The sequence below is a fragment of the Peromyscus californicus genome, unplaced genomic scaffold, assembly GCF_007827085.1.
Source record: "Peromyscus californicus insignis strain IS unplaced genomic scaffold, ASM782708v3 Scaffold_21__1_contigs__length_65335640, whole genome shotgun sequence".
Lineage (NCBI taxonomy): Eukaryota > Metazoa > Chordata > Mammalia > Rodentia > Cricetidae > Peromyscus > Peromyscus californicus.
Window position 1 is genome coordinate 46,297,174 of NW_026294514.1, and position 17,974 is coordinate 46,315,147.

The window sequence follows — 17,974 nt, forward strand, 5'->3', positions numbered from 1 at the left end:
TCTATGTAGGGTCCAGGCCTTGTGGGCTTTCTCCCACGTTAACAGACATTAGCATGTCTATTAACGGCATCCTTGTTCAGATCATGTTTAGGCAGTCATGCTAGTGAGACTTTATGGGTGTAGCTTCCGACATTCCTAGGAAACACAATCTCACAAAAAACTCCATCTCTCTAGCTCTTAACTCTTCCCGTCACCTCTTCCACAATACCCTGTGCCTAGGCTCAGGGGTTGTTTTGTAGATGTATCCATTGGAACTGGGCTCTACCACTGCATCTTGATTGGCTGTGGGTTCTGGAAATGTTATATTCTATTATAAAGACTTTTTGTTCTAGGTATGACATCTGTTTTCTCCTAGACTTTTAAATTTGTTCACACGGCACTAACTATACAGAAATGAATATTTCTATGTGAATAAATATGTGACTTTCCTCAGTAGAAATTTATAGTTCTTTGTATTACTTAGGAATGCTTTTGTTTCTCAGGAAAACCAATAAAATAATAACTACTGCTTAAGAAGGATTAAATCTTCTCCGTCCCCTTAATACAAATGAGAAATCTTATTTTTAAATAAAAATCCATTTAAAAATTATGGATATTCAAAAGTCCAAATAAAATATAAATTACTGTGACCATATATTAAGATAATAGTACACTCATATTAAGATAATCGTCTATTCCAGCAATATAACTATCACCTCATATGTAGAAATCTATTCATTCAACTTATCATGTGAAATAGGCCAAACATGAAAAACAACTATACATTTCTGTAGGCTAGGAATGACCAACTCTGTGGTACCACAAACACTGTAAGTGAACTAGGAAAAAGAAATGAAAGTGTTTTTGAAAACACAGTATTTGCTGAGGGACATAAAGACTTGACCAACTATAGAAACCTCATGCTTATTTAAAAACACAATTCTATTAAAATGTTTAATTCCCTCAAATTAAGGTGTAAATTTCACTTAATACTAAGCAGAGTCCAAATGAGACAATAAAAATAAAATTGTGGTATAAAAAAACAAAACAAAACAAACAACCCATTGAGTTGTATCTACCCGCCGTTGCTGGTTTTCATAAAGGAGGTGTAGCGTTAGTCCCTGTCCAGATGTCCAGGGCTGATCCAAGTGTTTACAGATATAGAAATATGCCATCGTTAATAGAGTATCCCTTGTCGAGACAGCAATGCCTGTGGGTTGGTAAAGGGCATGGAGATAAACTGTAGTAGAATATTTTAAGGTGTGTTATTTTTGCTCATGTTAATTTGTTTAACTCTGTGAAGCTGTGTTACTGTGCCTGTGTAAAACACCTAATGGTGTAATAAAGAACTGGCCAATAGCAAGACAGGAGAAAGGATAGGTGGGGTTGGCAGGCAGAGAGAATATATAGAGGGAGAAATCTGGAAGAAGAGAGCTAGCAGCCAGAGAAGGAAGAGGACACCAGGGGCCAGCCACCCAGCTACACAGCCAGCAAGCCACGGAGTAAGAGTAAGATTTACAGAAGTAAGAGAACAGGAAAGGCCCAGAGGCAAAAGGTAGACAGGATAATTTAAAGTTAAGAAAAGCTGGCTAGAAACTAAGCCAAGCTAAGGCCAGGCATTCATAATTAAGAATAAGCCTCCATGTGTGATTTATTTGGGAGTTGGCCCGCCAAAAAGAGTAAAAACTTCTAACAACAATAAACCACTCTGGAGATGGTATCAGGGAACAGTGTCTGCTTTATTGCATGTAAACAGCTACATGTACAGTAGAAGCCTATGGACAGTGATTGGTGAGCACATTACCTCCGATTGGACAGTGAGTGTTCACAGCACCAGGGTCTCTAAAGACGTCCGTAAAAGGAGACGTGGAGAGTGCAGACTCCTCTGCAGGCCAGCTACTGGCTGCTCATGCTACTTCAGAATTCAGTGTTCTGACTTCAGGAGCATGGTGTGCCATGCTTCTTATTTAGAACTGCAGGCTGGCTGCCAGGCCATGCCTGATTTTCTCCTACAGAGATATAATATTATTAGATTTATTATCTCAAAACATAATACACTCCAGGTTCATCCATTTGGGTTTTTTTTCTTTTTCTCTCTCTCTTTTTTTTTAATTAAGAAATTTTTTTTCATTCATTTTACACAGCAATCAAAGATCCCCCTCTTCCCTCCTCCTGCCCCCAGCCTCTCCCTCTCACCCACAATATTTTTTCTTTTTATAACATAATTCTCTGGGAATGCCACACCATGCACCCGCCCACCCCTAGTCCTGCCACATCTGCCCCCTACCCCTGCAGCGTCCTCCTCAAACAATTAAAAACAAAACAGACAAAAACTCACCTTGCTCCTCTGTCTTTCCAGCCCCCCAGCACCTCCTCATTCACACCAGTGGCATTAGGAGCTGCCGTGTGTCATGCAGTACACCCTGTCCAATCAGCCTACATTTGGTATTTTTATTTCTGCTCTCTCCCTGGATTCAGTTAAAATATTCTACTCTTTTATTTTCATGACACTGAAGTTAAAAAAAAATTATTTTATTTTGTGTGTGTGTGTGTGTGTGAGTGTGGGTGCATGCATGCATGCAGATGGAATTCTGATGCCAACTTGTGGTCAGTTCTCTTTCCGACAGGTAGGTTCCTAGAGGGATCCAGCATTGAAACATAAAAGCCTATGGGGTCATTTTCATTCAGACTATCAATTCCCACTCCCTGACTTCCACAGGCTTGTAGTCAAAGCATAATGCAAAATGCATTCAGTCCACCTTTAAAAGTCCTATAGTCTTTCAGTCTTAATATTAATTGTTTAAAAGCCCAACATTTCTTCTGAGACTGGAGGCTATCTCTTAACTGTAACTCCCTATAAAATAAAAAAGCCAGTTACATACTTCCAGCACAGAACGTACACCATCATTCCAAAAGGGGCACAATGAGGAAATACCATATAAATCAAAGTTGAAACTCAGCAGGGAAACTCCAAATTCTCTATCTCTATTCCTGATGTCCAAGGGCTTATAAGATATGGCTCTTTGGGTCTTGCACTCCTCCAGCTTTGCTGACTGCAATACACTTCTTTCTCTTGGGGTGGTTCCACACCTGTCTGCAGCTCTCCTTGGAAGATATCTCATGGCTTTAGCACCCCCAACATCTTGGGGTCTCCAAGGCAATCCAGGCTTCATCTTCACAGCTTCACACACGGTCTCTCAGGGCCTCCTTGTCAAATGCCTGATCTCAGAGGCATTCCTTAACCATCAAGGAAGGTCCCATAACCCGAAAGATCCCATGACCCCTTTCTTGTATCCTTCTTGACTCTAAATCCAAAATCATGTGACTGAAGCTGCCAAGTTCTGCTGCCTGTTAGGGCTAAAACCTGGCCCTCTCCATGGCTTCATTTGCATAAGCTTTAAAAGACTAGTTGATGTCCTTTGCTCCATAGGCTTTCCTTTTTACAAGCTGCAGGATTAGGTGGGTGTGTTGTCCTGAGTATACCACTCCCTTTATTTCAGTTAGCATCAGGCTTTCCTTCAAGCTCCCCACCCCCTTAAGAAGGACTTGGCTCCAACAATTACAGCCTTGGTGTTGCTTTTCTCCTCAAACTGTACATTTTGTATTTCTATTTGTCCCTCTTGCTCCTTCCGCTGTAATTCCATATAAGAAGCTGTCTTGAAATCTCCTCCCACAGTGACATTAGCTCAGGACTCTTCAATTTAGCCTCAGGCAGACTTTTAGAGCAAGGGCAAAATGCAGCTACGTTCTTTGCCACAATATCCTAAGAATGGTCTTTAGGCCACTCGCTGAAGTTCTTCCCTTCTGAAACCTTTTAAGCTAGGCTGACACAGTCCACATGGCTCTCACCATTATTGTCTTCTAAGCACCTACCAATGTTAGGTTCCAAGCAGCTCCCCAAAGGTAAACCATCTAGAGCAAGGGCACCTAGAACCCATCAATTTGAACAGCCAGCATCAGCTCAAAGATCCAACCCTGTTGACTGTGAAAGGGCCCCAAAATAGCTTGACCACACAGCAGCCACGACAGGCTTAGGGGCCTAGACACAGCTTCTGTGACAGGCTTACTGGCAGGCAACACACAGATCCAGGGAAAGCCTCAAGCTGATACCACCCAGGGATCCACCCAGGTGTGAGGAAGTACCTGACATCCCAAACATTCTAACCTTTAGATAAAGTGGCCAGATGTCCTTGAGTCTAGCACACACCTATTTTTTGTTTTACAGATACCCCTAGACAATTGTCAGCCAATCAGGGTCCTGGACTGTGGAAATCCCCTCACCCCCAACCACTGCTATGATAAAAACTCTGCCCCACCTGAGCTCAGGGCTCTCTGCTCTCACTGCTGCATCAGACAGACAGAGGGACCAAGCTCTGGAGCTTGAAATAAAGGCTCTTTACTTTTACATATGGGATTCGGTCTCCGTGGTGGTCTTTTGGGGGGCCCTGCGATCTGGACACCTCATTGACTTATGTAAAATCTGCTCGTTTTCCCACCATTTGTCCCTCCCACCCTGAGGCAGCCTTGGCAGTCTGAACCCCAATAAACTTTCTCTCTATTCATGGAGGAGTCTAGTTCAGTGGTCTCAGGGTACCTTCACTTACAACTAGGATGGCCCACTGAGACCCGCTTCAAGTGTTCAACCGCTTTCCAGGCTTTCCAGAGCCCCAAAGTCTTCCACATTTCTCCAGCTAACAGCATGGTCAGTCTTGCTACAGGAATACTCTGTTATGCCCAGATCGCAGGGATCCCCAAAAGACCACCACAGAGACCGAATCCCATATGTAAAAGCAAAGAGCATTTATTACCTTCAAGCTCCAGGGCTTGGTCTCTCTGTCTGTCCTATGCAGCAGTGAGAGCAGAGAGCCCTGAGCTCAGGTAGGGGGGGGGGGGTTTATCATAGCAGAGGTTGGGGTGAGAGGATTTCCAGGGTTCAAGACCCTGATTGGCTGACATTTGTCTAGGGTATAGGGAATGTTTGGAATGTCAGGTATTTCCCCTAGGATGCAGGCCCCACTGGGTGGGGTCAGCTTATGGCTTTTCCGGGATTCAGGTGTTGCCTGCCAGAAGCTGTGTCTGGGCCTCTAAGCCTGTCATGGCAGCTGTGTGGTCAAGCTGTTTTGGGGTCCCTCCACAACTCCACTCATAAGTACCAACTTCTGTCTTTGTTACTGTTCTATTCCTCTGAGGAAACACCATAATGAAGGCAAGTTTTAAAAGAAAGCATTTAACTGGGGCTTGCTTACATTTTCAGAGGTTTAGTCCATGATCATCATGGCAGGGAGTGTGGTGGCGGATATGGTACTAGAGCAGTAGATGATACCTCACATGATCCACAAATTACAGAGGGGGGGGGGGGAGAGGAAGAGGGGGAAAGAGGGAGAGAGAAAGAGAGACACTGGACCTGGCACAGACTTTTCAGTGAAAATGGCCTCCAAAGGCTCATGTATTTCAATACTTGGTCCCCAGTGGAACTATTTGGGAAGGATTAGGAGGGGCAAAATTTGAGGTTTCAAAAGCGCACACCATTCCCAGGTGGCTCTCTCTACCTTGTTGTTGTCTCAAGATGTAAGCGCTCAGCCACTGCACTAGCACCATGCCTGCCTGTCTGCTACCATGTTCTCTTCCCATCACGATGGCTATTATGCCCAGATCACGGGGACCCCCAAAAGACCACCACGGAGACCTAATCCCATATGTAAAAGCAAAGAGCCTTTGTTTCAAGCTCTAGAGCTTGGTCCCTCTGTCTGTCCAACACAGCGGTAAGAGCCCTGAGCTCAGGGGCAGAGTTTTTTTTATCATAGCAGAGGTTGGGGTGAGGGGATTTCCAGGGTCCAGGACCCTGATTGGCTGACATTTGTCTAGGGGTGTCTATAAAACAGAAAATAAGTGTGTGCTAGACTCAAGGACATCTGGCCACTTTATCTAATGGTTAGAATGTTTGGGATGTCAGTTACTTCCTCACACCTGGGTGGACCCCTGGGTGGTATCAGCTTAAGGCTTTTCCTGGATCTGGGTGTTGCCTGCCAGTAAGCCTGTCACAGAAGCTGTGTGTAGGCCCCTAAGCCTGTCGTGGCTGCTGTGTGATCAAGCTATTTTTGGGGCCCCTTCACAAGGGTCATAGATTTACTGAAACTGAAAGCTCCCAATAAATTATTCTATAATTTGCCTCAGTCATGGTGTCTCTTCACAGTGAAAGAAAAGTAACTAATGCACAACTCAAGATGAAAAATATTCTCTAATTCTCTGAAAACGTGCCACCCTGCATCATTGACTATGTCCCCTCTTTGCCTCCCTACAGATTCTGGCAACCTCTGCTGTTCTGTCTCTCCAAATTTGCCTTTTTAGGAAAAGAATATAAACCAAATCATGCAGTAAGCAAGAAACCAATACATGTGGGAACACAGAGCATATTACTGCTTCTTAATGGAGATGGACCCACTACGTGGATGCCTCGGTGTTCACTTCCAGTGTCAGGTAGCTTAACAGTTACTGCAAATGTACACATAAAAGCTTGTGTGTGTGTGTGGGGGGGGGTGGGGAAACACCTTGACCACACAACTGCCATGACAAGCTTACTGACAGGTAACACCTGGATCTAGGAAAAGCCATAAGCTAACACCACCCAGGGATGGGCCAGCATCTAAGGGGAAGTACCTGACATCCCAAACATTCCAACCATTAGATAAGATTAGATAAGATCATCAGATGTCCCTGAGCCTAGCATACACCCATTTTCCTTTTACAGATACCTCTAGACAAATGTCAGCCAATCAGGGTTCTGAACCCTAGAAATTCCCTCACCCCAACCTCTGCTATGATAAAAAACACTACTACTTGCCTGGGCCTGGGGCTCTCTGCTCACATTGCTGTGTCGGACAAAGAGACCAAGCTCAGAGCTTGAAATAAAAGCTCTTTGCTTTTACATATGGGATTCGGTCTCCGTGGTGGTCTTTTGGGGGGGTCCCCTCGATCTGGGCCCGACAGTGTGAACATCTATTTCTTTTCTCTTGTGTAAACAAGATAGAGATTAAGAGAACAAACGGTACTATTTATTAAACTAAATTAAATTACATGACTTTTTGAGACAGAATTTCCCTCTGTAACTCAGATTGGCCTTCATCCTCCTGGAGCCTTAAAGCTTTGAAGTGCTCAGATTACAGGGGTAAACCACCACACCTGGCAGATTTCTTAAGAAATTAGCAACGGTTTCCCAAGGCAATTGTACCATTTTGTATTTCCATCATTGGTAAAGTTAATTCTCCCATAACCTTGCTATGTCAATAACTATAGTTATTGTAATAGGTTTTGCTGGAATCTCATTATGGGCTCAATTTACATTACTCTAATGGATAATGACATAGAGTTAAATGTTCCTGGGACAGGCAGGGATCTTTCAAAGCTGAGTGAGATTTTAGAAAGAATCTTGCCAAGTAGAAAGAATCTTGCCAAATAGAACATGAATTTGTCTTTCCTTTAGGTTCCCTGGTTTCAAGCGTATTCTTCTATGGTTGAGCTGCTGCCTTATTCTCCTCAGAAATCACCAGACTTTCCCTAACACTGCAAATCTGTACTTCTTTGTTTCGACTCAATTTTACCTCAAAGGAAAATACAAGCTACAGTTATGAATCATTTGGGTTTTCTTAAAATTATTGTGGCAGATGTGAGGAGCTTTACATTTCTGCCTTTCACCCTGTCTCTCATATATATGTATTTGTATAAGTTGTTTTTCCAGAAAATGCCTTCCATGTTCACGTTTTATTCCAGATACTATTATTCCCCCCATTAGTCCTCTCTTCAACGTTTCTCAGAGCAATTATCCTCCAACTTGATCTTAGCAAATACTCTCTCTAATGTGCCTGAAAAGGATTAATATTCTTCACAGACTATTTCCCAGAACTAAATCCATAAGAAGATACTATGAAGCATATCTTAATATCATTAGGAGGTAGAAAGGAATAGAAAGACAGCTAGAAATGAGGTTATTTCAGGGGTGAGAGGAGGCTGGTTGATAATGAAGTAGATGAAACAGTACGGAATAAGCAATGCAATTGAAAGTTGGTTTTAGGGTATGTTCCAGAATTAAAGTTCCTTTAGTAATAATGAATTTTCACCGTCTAATGACTGTGCTCCATAAAATTTCATCAGTGAAGATTTTGATCATTTAGTACCCTTACACTTTCAAAGTAAGTTCTATTCTTTTATTTAAAAAATGTATAATAATGTTCAATGTTGGTGATGCGAGGATATTATTTATCCATCCATGGTTGATATGGAAAATGAAGAAACTCAGTTTGGAAAGTGTTCTTCTGTATTGACAGCCTGTGAAAACAATACCTACCATGGTCTGTGTTTGTGTTACATATTACTAACTCAACAGAGATCACATCTCATTTAAAGTGCAAGAAAGATGTAAATTATTGAAAGAAATCTAACTCAGTAATGCTGTGGGCTGTTGATTTTTAACATGCCTTTTTAATTGTTTATTATTACTGTGTGTATAACATGTGTGAGAATGGCTCCAGGCGTGCCATGCTTGGCAAGTGGAGGTTAGACAACTTTTAGGGTTGGTTCTCTCTTTCCACCTTTACATTGGTTCTGGGGATCAAACTCAGCCCCTCTGGCACTGAGCCATGTTACTGGCCCTGGGCTGTCAATTTTTACATACATTGAAGAAAATAGAGATAAAATATACTTATGTCAGGGGAGTCACTTTTTCTGTGTCACACATGCAGCAAGGCTGAAATGAAGATATGAAGCAGCCATGAAAGGAAGCTACATAGGACACTGTGCTACCCAAGACAACAGTTCTTTCAGTAATTCCCTTCAAAGAAAACCCTGCAACTGACTTTACTCACCCGCAGTGTTCAGTTGTAACAGGAGAGGTAACTCTTAAGTTTACTGAACAACCAAATTTAGGGAATTATTCCCTCATCTACTTTACTAGTTGTGTTACAGACCACATTTAAAAATTTGCACCCTCAGAAGGAGGAGAAGAACTCACCTTCCAGGACTCAGGGAACGTCGGGGGGGGGGGCAGGGCGGGCAGGGGGATCAAGTGTAAGAGCAGAAAGATGGGGAAGAAGGCTGTGAGGTGCTGTCCTCTGGACTTGACAGGGCTGTTGCAGGCATGAACTCAAGGCAGCTGTGGTTACCTACAGAAGACCTCGACAAGATCAAGCTAGTTTCAAAGAGTAAATAAAACTAAGAAAAAATTTGTACCCTCATCTTAACAGAGAGTAAGCGTGGATTCCAAATAGGGATGACCCAGTTGCATTGTTCCATACTGTTGGTCTGGCTGGGCAGCACACATGAAACTACATTTAACATAGTAACAATAACCAATATGATGTATTAAAAAAGCAAGTAGAGCAGACTAAAAACTCAAGGTCACACAAGACAGCCTTGCTGATGTGCCCACGCTAAGCATCTTCCTAAAGGTCAGGGGAGCTAGTGCAATTTACGAGGTCATAGAGAACATATTACCAAGTCATTTCTTCCTTTTTGTTTTTCAAACTTAAGTGTGATTATTGTTTTTATTTTTAGAGAGGAAAGCCAACTAGCCTTTATTATAACCACAAAAAATTACCCATTCCCTATGTGTTGACAAAGACCAATGTCCCACCATTTAAACACAAGGAAAAAGTTCTGTACTCCAGGGACTATAAAGCCAGCAGGATCAGAGAGGACCAGAGGAGAGGTGAAGGCTGTAGTTGGTGGTCTGTGATGAATGGGAGTCCTGACACCCTTCCCTTGTCCCCTGCTTGCACCTGTCACAGAAGGGATTGCACTGAAGTTCCTTCAGTATGTGCATCCTGGTTCTGACTGTTTTATCTCTAGGTATTTGAAATGAGTTAAGAAGGGGCAATCTACTCATCACATTCAAGGCAGAGCAAGCATGTTTGGAACATAAATTTTTGGTTGACTATTAGAATAATACCACAAATTGTCAGCATGTGGTATTGGGAAAGTGCTTTTTTTTCTATTAAAGCATGTTTTTACTTTATTTATTCTGTGTCTTATATCATGTATCTTGATCCCATTCATTTCCCCATCCCTTCACATCTACCCTCCACCCCTACACCCCTCAAAATAAAACAAAATTTAAGAGTAAAAAGGGGAAAAAATTAAAAATCTCATTGTGGAAGAAGCTGTAGTATGACACAGTGAGTCACACAGTTAAACTCCTTTGTCCATATATCTTTACTTGCAAGTGTTCATTGCAAAGAGTCATTGGTCTGGTCTGAGGTCTCTGGTTTCTACTACATTATTGATGATGGGCCCTCACCGGAACTCTGTTCGGATATCCTGTTGTTGCCCTGTGTTGTGGAGATCCTGCAGCTTTGGGTCTGCAGGTCAGGTCCCTTCATGTGCTCCAGTAGATCACAGATGAGGTAGATGTTGGTGCAGGCCAAGCCATAACTGGTTCTGAGCATGGGGAGCTGTAGGGTTGGTCAGCCTGCCAGTTCTCCCCTGTCCTCATCACCAGGCTGAGCTCTCCAGCATTGCTGGGGCTAATTCACCTCTTGAAGCAATGAGAAAAGGGTGGGGACAGTTCTCCTGCTTTCACACCCTCAGGGGCAGCTCTCCCATACCCTACACCACCAAAGCTAGCTCTGTTGTGTTGCCCAGGCAAGGTAGAGGGGTCACTCTTCCAAGTGCTGCAGCTGGTGGGGGGGGGGGAGTCTTCCTGCTCTTATGATCCCAGGGCCAGCTCCTCCACCTGTTTCAGGAATTGATGGGCAGGGGTGTGGGTGGGGGTGAGGCCACCTCTCCCTTGCCCATGCCACCACATGTCAGTGATGGGGACAGCTCTCCCTTGCTCACAACACTGGGGCTGGGTCACCCTCACCTCCGACCAGCTCTGTTGTGCTGCCTAGGCGAGGAAAAGGGCCTGCTTTCCTGAGTGCTGCAGTTGGTAAGGGAGAGGGTTTGCTCCCTCCTCTGTTGCAGGCTGTAAGGGGCGAGGGGTAAGGGGGGCATCTCTCTTCCTCCCACACTACTTCATGACAGACGAGTAGTGGGGACAGCTCCTATGCTTACAACATTGGGGCTGGCTCACTTATACCTCTGCCAATAGGGTTGGCTCTACTGTGTTGCCCAGGTGAGGTGCAGGGCCTGCTCTCCCAAGTGTCGCAGCTGGTGAAGGGCAGGGATGGCTCTCCTGCTCTTGTGACTTCAGGGCCAGCTCTCCTATCTGCCTTAGGTGTTGGTGGATGGGTGAGTGGGGAGGGGAAGGAGAGCAATTCTCCCCAACTCATGCATAGCTTGCTATTTTTGAGTCACTGAAACAGTTTTAATTATCTGGCCTTGGGTTACTGTTAGCAATTTAAAAGCTGTGTAATGAGAAACCCAAATGTTATTAAATTCTGGGAGAAAACGAATGAAATTGGTTAGGGAAACCTAGATAGATTAATTTGCACCAGTTGAAAATGAGAAAATAAAATGATAAGACTTAGCTGGACACTGACTTGAGGGAATAGAAGTAGTAGATCTTTGTGTTGTATTTATTTCATTAAAAAAATGATAAATATGGATCTTTATCAAATAAAGTACAATAAACCTCCACATTTGCCTTAATTATCCCAATAACATATGTAAAATTTGGAGAACAAGAAATCATTTATATTAAGTACTACTTAGTTGTTTTCTTTTATACAAAGGATAATTATTTGCTTTCTCCTATTAAAACTATGTTTTGGATTCCACAGGACTATTTGGACATGTTTTCTGTTACTGCAAAAAACAAGTCCTAGAGATAAAGGGATTTAAGCAATACCTGGGTACTGCTTGTAGATCTGCAAGTCAGGAGTCCTGCCCTGGGTTCAGCTGTGTTCTCTGTTCAGCTTTTTATCAGGCTGAGCTCCAGGGGTCAGTCAGCTAGAGGCTCATCTGTCTCCAGAGGTCACCTGCCGTTTCTTGCCACACAACCCTCTCAAGGCCAACAGGAAAGCCTCTGCAGCTTGTGCTGAACCTCCCTAACTTCACCATGATTCACTTCTGGACCTGCTTTTATGTGGTTCACCTAGTTAGATCAGACTCACGGGAGACATGCAACCTTTAAAATCCAGCTGATTAACAATCATAGGCACTGATTATTCTGAAGTAAACAAAGTAGGGTTTAATTCATTAACTAAAACAGAAACCACAACTGCAGGTGATGGCGTGAAGGAGTTCTACAGAGCAGTTCAGCAGAGAAACTAAGAGGTGGTCCTGTGAAAGGGATATCTGGGCTGAGACCAGAGAGAGGCGAAGGAAGAACAGTCTGGGTGGCAGTTAGTGTCTGAAATAAATTCAAGAATAGGTTGTGTTGTAGAATATTATTTTAAGATGTGTTACATTTGTTTATGCCGTGGCACATCTGTTTAATGATGCAACGATTTGTTGCATTATTTTTTATGTTGCACTTGTTTAACTCTGTGAAGCTGTGTTACTGTGCCTGTCTAAAACACCTGATGGTCTAATGGAGCGCTGAACAGCCAATAGCGAGGCAGGAGAGAGAAATAGTCAGGACTGGCAGGCAGAGAGAATAAATAGAAGGAGAAATCTGGGAAAAAGAAGAAAAAGCAAGACAACAAGGAGAGGTGGACATTAGGGCCAGTCACACAGCCACACAGCCAGTCACGAGTAAGAAGTAAAGAAAGGTATACAGGAATAGAGAAAGATAAAAAGCCCAGAGACAAAAGGTAGATGGGATAATTTAAAGTTAAGAAAAGCTGGCTAGAAACAAGCCAAGGTAAGGCCGGGCATTTATAATTAAGAATAAGTCTCCATGTGTGATTTATTTGGGAACTGAGTGGCAGCCCCCCTGCCCCCCCCCAAAAAAAAAGAAGAAAAACAACCAACAACAAGGTTGTCTTCCTAAAGTGAATTCTTTTAAAATCTATTTGTTCTAACATTTCTGGATACCTTGTGTGTTCCATGAGTTCCAGATGCCAAAGCTATTTTCTTTTGCCTTCTACAAGGGCCCTCCAAGCCCTCCATCCCCTCAACCACAATCGGTAGGATTAATGACACATGAAAATGTGTCATTATACAAATATGCTCTTGTATCATTGATATGATGTTTGAGCAGTGCATCACAATCATTACCCAACTGCATGCACTAAAAAGCCTTTTTATGCATGGGTAAGTTTTACAGGCAAATGTGAACTTAAAAGTCAGTATATTTTAGACAAGAGAGAAAAGCCTATTTGTTATTGTTTGTCTTTTAACACAGTCTTGCTATTACAGGTGCAGGTCACCACGCCCAATTTAAGGCTTTTATTTCAAAGTGGTTTCCTTTGAAGTTTACTTCAGTGCACATCCTACTGTTGTATCCCTAGGTTGGGGATATTGCTCACATTCGCAAAAAATTTCAGTACATTGAGCTTCACTGAAAGAAAGTCAGGAACATGGAAGTTGTAATTTTGGTGTTCATTTCCTTCCTATCCATCATTCTCTTCCTTCCACTCAATTAATAAATAATTCAGAAATACCTGAAAATCCACATCAGAAATGTTGCTCAACCCTATCTTACTTCATTGTCCCAAGGATGCCTTCCTTCATTCAAAGCTTTTCTTCTGATCCCTTGAATAATCTTTGCTGGTCTTCCTACTAATTACCTGTTCTCATTCTCTTCTTCTACATAGTTGCCAAATTACCTTCTGAGAATTGAAAAAAACAAAGCAAAACAACAACAACAAAAAAAACCAACTCATTTTTTCCCTCCTGCATTCTAGTGGGACAGAATTGGCCAAGAACAAACAAACAAACACCAAACTTAGAAAACAAACTGCCAAACTTCCAGACAGACATGTGACAATGAGTCAAAAAGAAAGAAAGAAAGAAAAAAAAGGCAGGGTAATAAGTACAGTAGAGGGAGTGATTTTAGATATACGGTGATGTAAGTGCTATTACCCCCAGCTAAAGACATACCTAGTCAAACACAGTTGAGATTAATGTCTTGTTGCAAACAGGCAACCAGAACATGAGATATTGCAGCAACTCTTACTAAGAGAGCATTGGAAAGACTACGGAATCTGGCTTTGGGGGTTATTCTGAGGGCGGTAGAGGATGTTGGAGAGCAGAAGAGCTTCTAGGAATAGATATTTTGACATGTATTATCCAGAAGACAAGAAGAATAGAGCAAAGCTGTCATTTTAAGTGGTCAGAAAACAGGAGTCACTTACAATAGCTACATGTTCAGCTTTGTGGTTTAGGAAACCCAAATACTAGAGTTTGTTATGCCTGTCACCATAAAGGCCAATGAGCAGTTAGGAATTAAACATTTAAGCTGGCTCTGTTGAGATCCAGTGCTCTGACAGGGCAGCAGACCACTACCTTAAAAGAAATAACTGCTGTATCTCCTCTCCAGCCAGCCGATTACACAGGGAGCTGCTGAAGGATGGGTACATAGTCTTCATCTAGAAATCTTGTTTTTTCCCTTGTCACCCAGATCTATGAACTTTGTGATGTCTGTGTCTCTCATTTTATGGACATCTGGCTCCAGGCACTTTTGAAATGCTCAATCTTAAGTGTTTTAGATATCACCCTTTTACTCCTCTATAAGTCTCTGGGCTGGGGGCAGGGATTAACTCAGAACAAGCCATTTGCAGTGCCTAAAAAGCTATTAAACGCATGTATGTGCAAACTCCTTTCTACAGTATCAGGTACAAATATGCCCTTACAACACAGAATACAAAGGTGTCTTTAGTCAAGCCTCCTGCCCACTGTAAGTATGGAGGATGCTGGTGTGTTTGATGTATTCAGACATGATTGTGGAGAGTTTTTTTTTCTCACTTTCTCTACTATGGCCACAGTGGTCTACGTGACATTGATGTTTGGTGATTGTTTATGCTCAAGAGACCATGTAACTTAGCTGACAATGCCAGGCCAGATGTTGGCAGGACTACCAAGGGTTAGCTGAAAGGACCAGTCTAGTCTCTGTCTACACAGGCTTATGGGGTTTATTAGTTTTTCTTTAATATTTAACTGCCCAAAACGGTCTCTAATCGCAATGTATTAACTCTTGCTCATGGTTTTGTTTCTTGTGTTACTCTTTAGGGTACTGAGTTCCTACAGTTTCGGTGACTATGTTAGTTACTTCTCCATTGCTTTGATAAAAACGCCATGACCAATGCATCTCATAGAAAATGTGTTTGGGTTTACAGTCTCAGGATTAGAGTCCTAAGGGAAGGGCTTACGTTCTGAAGGACAGGCTGGAAGCAGAGTGTGAACTGGGAGTGTTGTGAAGTTCTGAAACCTCAAAGCCTGCTCCCTACCTTTCCATCAAGCTCCACCCCCTAAACCTAACCCCAACAGCACCAGCTGGGGTCCAAGTATTTAAATGTCTGAGACTACGGGAGGCATTTATCATTCAAACCACAATGACAATAACAGCATTTACCCTTCCCCCTGTAAATGTCAGTAGCCCAGGCAAGCCTTGAACTGTGACAATTTTCCTGCCTCACCCTCCTCAGTGCTGGGATTACAGGTGTGAACCCCTAGACTGAGAGCTGTACTATCGTGAAGAGTTAAGTGGCAATGCTAAACTGAGGAATTTTTTTTCCTTTCAAGATCTAAGTGGGTGAAGGGAGGGGGTGAGAGCAGAGAGATTTCTTAACTGTCCAACATAGATGTCACTTCTCATGAAGGCAGAGTGCAGCCAGGAGACCAAAGACAGTATGTTCATTGCTGACTGGCTCGGGAATTGTAATAAAGTAGCTACTGTAAATTTCAGAAACTTCAAAAGTCTCAGACTCATCTGTTCAACTCATTTTTAAAAATAGGAATCTGAAGTTAAGAGTACATATGTAGCTCTGATGGGCCCGCACGGTGCCAGGCTCTCTATAAAAGACTAGCTAAAATCAGGAAGACACTCTTGGGTTCTAACTCCACGGTCTGATTCAACACACATTTGTGAGATTCATTCATATTCTATTTTATTTTTAATTCATGAGTAGTGTTGCACTGGGTGAATATTCCAACTTACTCATTCTCCCACTGATAGACATCTGGGCTTCTTGAGGATTTTGCTATCCTAAGTACAATTGCAATGAGCATTTTTGTACAAGTCTCTTTGTAGATAAAGGGTTTTATTTCTCTTGGCGAATACAAGATGTGGGATTGATGTGTCAAAGGGTAGGTCTGTGTTTGACTCACATGAATCTGACGGGGCCATACTTTCCAACAGTTGAAGAACAGCCTTTTTTTTTTTGCTCAAGGAATAGCCAAGTGGAGACAGCAAAGGATCTATAAGGCCTTAACTCTGCCTGTCACTAGTGAAGGTCTGGAGCCCTGGAAGACTCCCTCCCCTGATACCCACTATGGCCACATGGGTAATATCTAGAGGAAAAAGGAGTTCAGGCAGCACAATCTATTGCAACAGGTATGTGAGTCTCTCGGACAAATCTTTGTTTCTTGAATTCCATTTCATTATTATCAAGCCCTGGAAGTGGGATTTCTGAATATGTAGATTTAAAAGGGTGGTTTCTGAAAAAAGAGACCATTGTTAGCAAAAATCTGATGGTATGTCAGGGTGGAGCCACATCCCCAGCCTTCTTCTTGGTAGCTTTCAAAGACACCCACCACTCTTCTTCAGCAGGCAGTGGGCCTTCATTTAATGGAAACTAGGAACTTCCAGAAACAGGATTTACCCTATTTCTTTCCAAACTTGGTTTCCTTTCCTCCTTCCTCCAGTCACAACGAAGACATTCTTCCTTTTCCTCTTCATTTCCATTCTCCCGCTTTAGAACCGTTACTATGGTTTGAAAGTCCCCTCCAAGACTCACGCTGAAATCTGCCCCTGCAAACAGTGTGGCTGCAACATTACTAAGAGTCGGATCCTTTAAGAGTTGATGAGGACATTGGAGTCCTCAGGACTGGATTGCCACCACAAGAATGGGTTCCTCATAAAAACAACGACGGATTGTCTCCTGCCCTGCCACTTAGCTGACACTGCGCGATGTTACTCCCCTTTCCAAAGCCCCCCCAGAACCAAGAGGCAGATAAACTACTGTTTATAATTTAACCAGTCTATAGTATTGTTTTTTGCAGCAGAAGAGACTAAGACAGCCATCCCTACCTTCTCCCTGTGAAAGCTAACCGCTCCATACCAGGGAACCTGTTACTACCGTATCTGCCAGGATCAGTGTAATTAAGATTTCTAAAGGGTCAGCTGCAAGCTTACTTTCCCACCTTGGTCACCAAAGCCTGACGTGTGGGCACCGCACGGGCCTCCATATCGTGGACAAACTGGGATTTCCAAGGTGCCAACAGTAACACTGATCCTGAAGCCTGGAATGTTGGATGACTCCTTGTGTTGAGAAACTACCTTGCAGCATACATGGGTAATCTGATACGTGCTCTCACCTTGCAACTGTGTGCAAAGGCAGCAGCAGCAGCAGCAGCAGCGTGCAACAGGTACCCAGACAAAATGAGGACCATCAGTGGTGTCGCACAACTAACGGGTCCTCACTGGACTGCCACCCATCACCCAAGGGCGGCGCATGTGTCACTCCCTCCGGGCTCTCCACCGCCGCCTTTCCGGGAAAACTGGCTCTTGGGTTCCCAACGGGCCTCCGTTGCGGAGTCCCGGGGCCGAAGGTGGGGTGGGAAGTGAAGGGGGAAGAGCTCAAGCCGCGCCTGGCCAATGGCAGCTCTTGAACTTACACCTCCAGACGTCAGTGCGGCCGTGGAAACGGATGTCACACAGCTGGCTCGGAAGCCTCTCCCGCCCGCCCGCCCGCCTCTGGAGAGGGGCGTGCACCCCGAGGCCGCCGAGCGCCCCGGGCGCGCGCACGGCCCCGTCAGCGAGCGCGCGCGCGCGCCTCGAGAGGCCCCGCCTCCCCCGCCGCCTGCGCTCGCCCAGGGTGAACCCCTCCGCGCGCCCCCGCCCTGGGCGCGCCCCCGCGGCCGGCTCCGCCCCCCTCCCGGAGCGGGCGGCGCGCTCCTGCGGCGGCGGCGAGCCGTGTCGCGGGCGCGCGCGCCGCCGCCGCCGCCGCCGCCGCCGCCG

At 44.0% G+C, this 17,974-nt stretch overlaps 1 long non-coding RNA gene across 8 annotated transcripts in view; it reads right to left on the bottom strand.

Moving 5' to 3' along the window:
• Positions 1-17,738, bottom strand: part of LOC128117833 (uncharacterized) — a 91,170-nt gene extending 73,432 nt beyond the window's left edge. For 6 of the 8 annotated variants that reach the window (XR_008220926.1, XR_008220921.1, XR_008220923.1 and 3 more), the window contains exon 1: positions 1,784-17,738. This is a non-coding gene — a long non-coding RNA (uncharacterized LOC128117833). The remainder of the gene's footprint in view (positions 1-1,783) is intronic. The other 2 variants (XR_008220925.1, XR_008220919.1) reach the window with 2 other exon arrangements.
• Between the last annotated feature and the right edge of the window lie 236 nt (positions 17,739-17,974).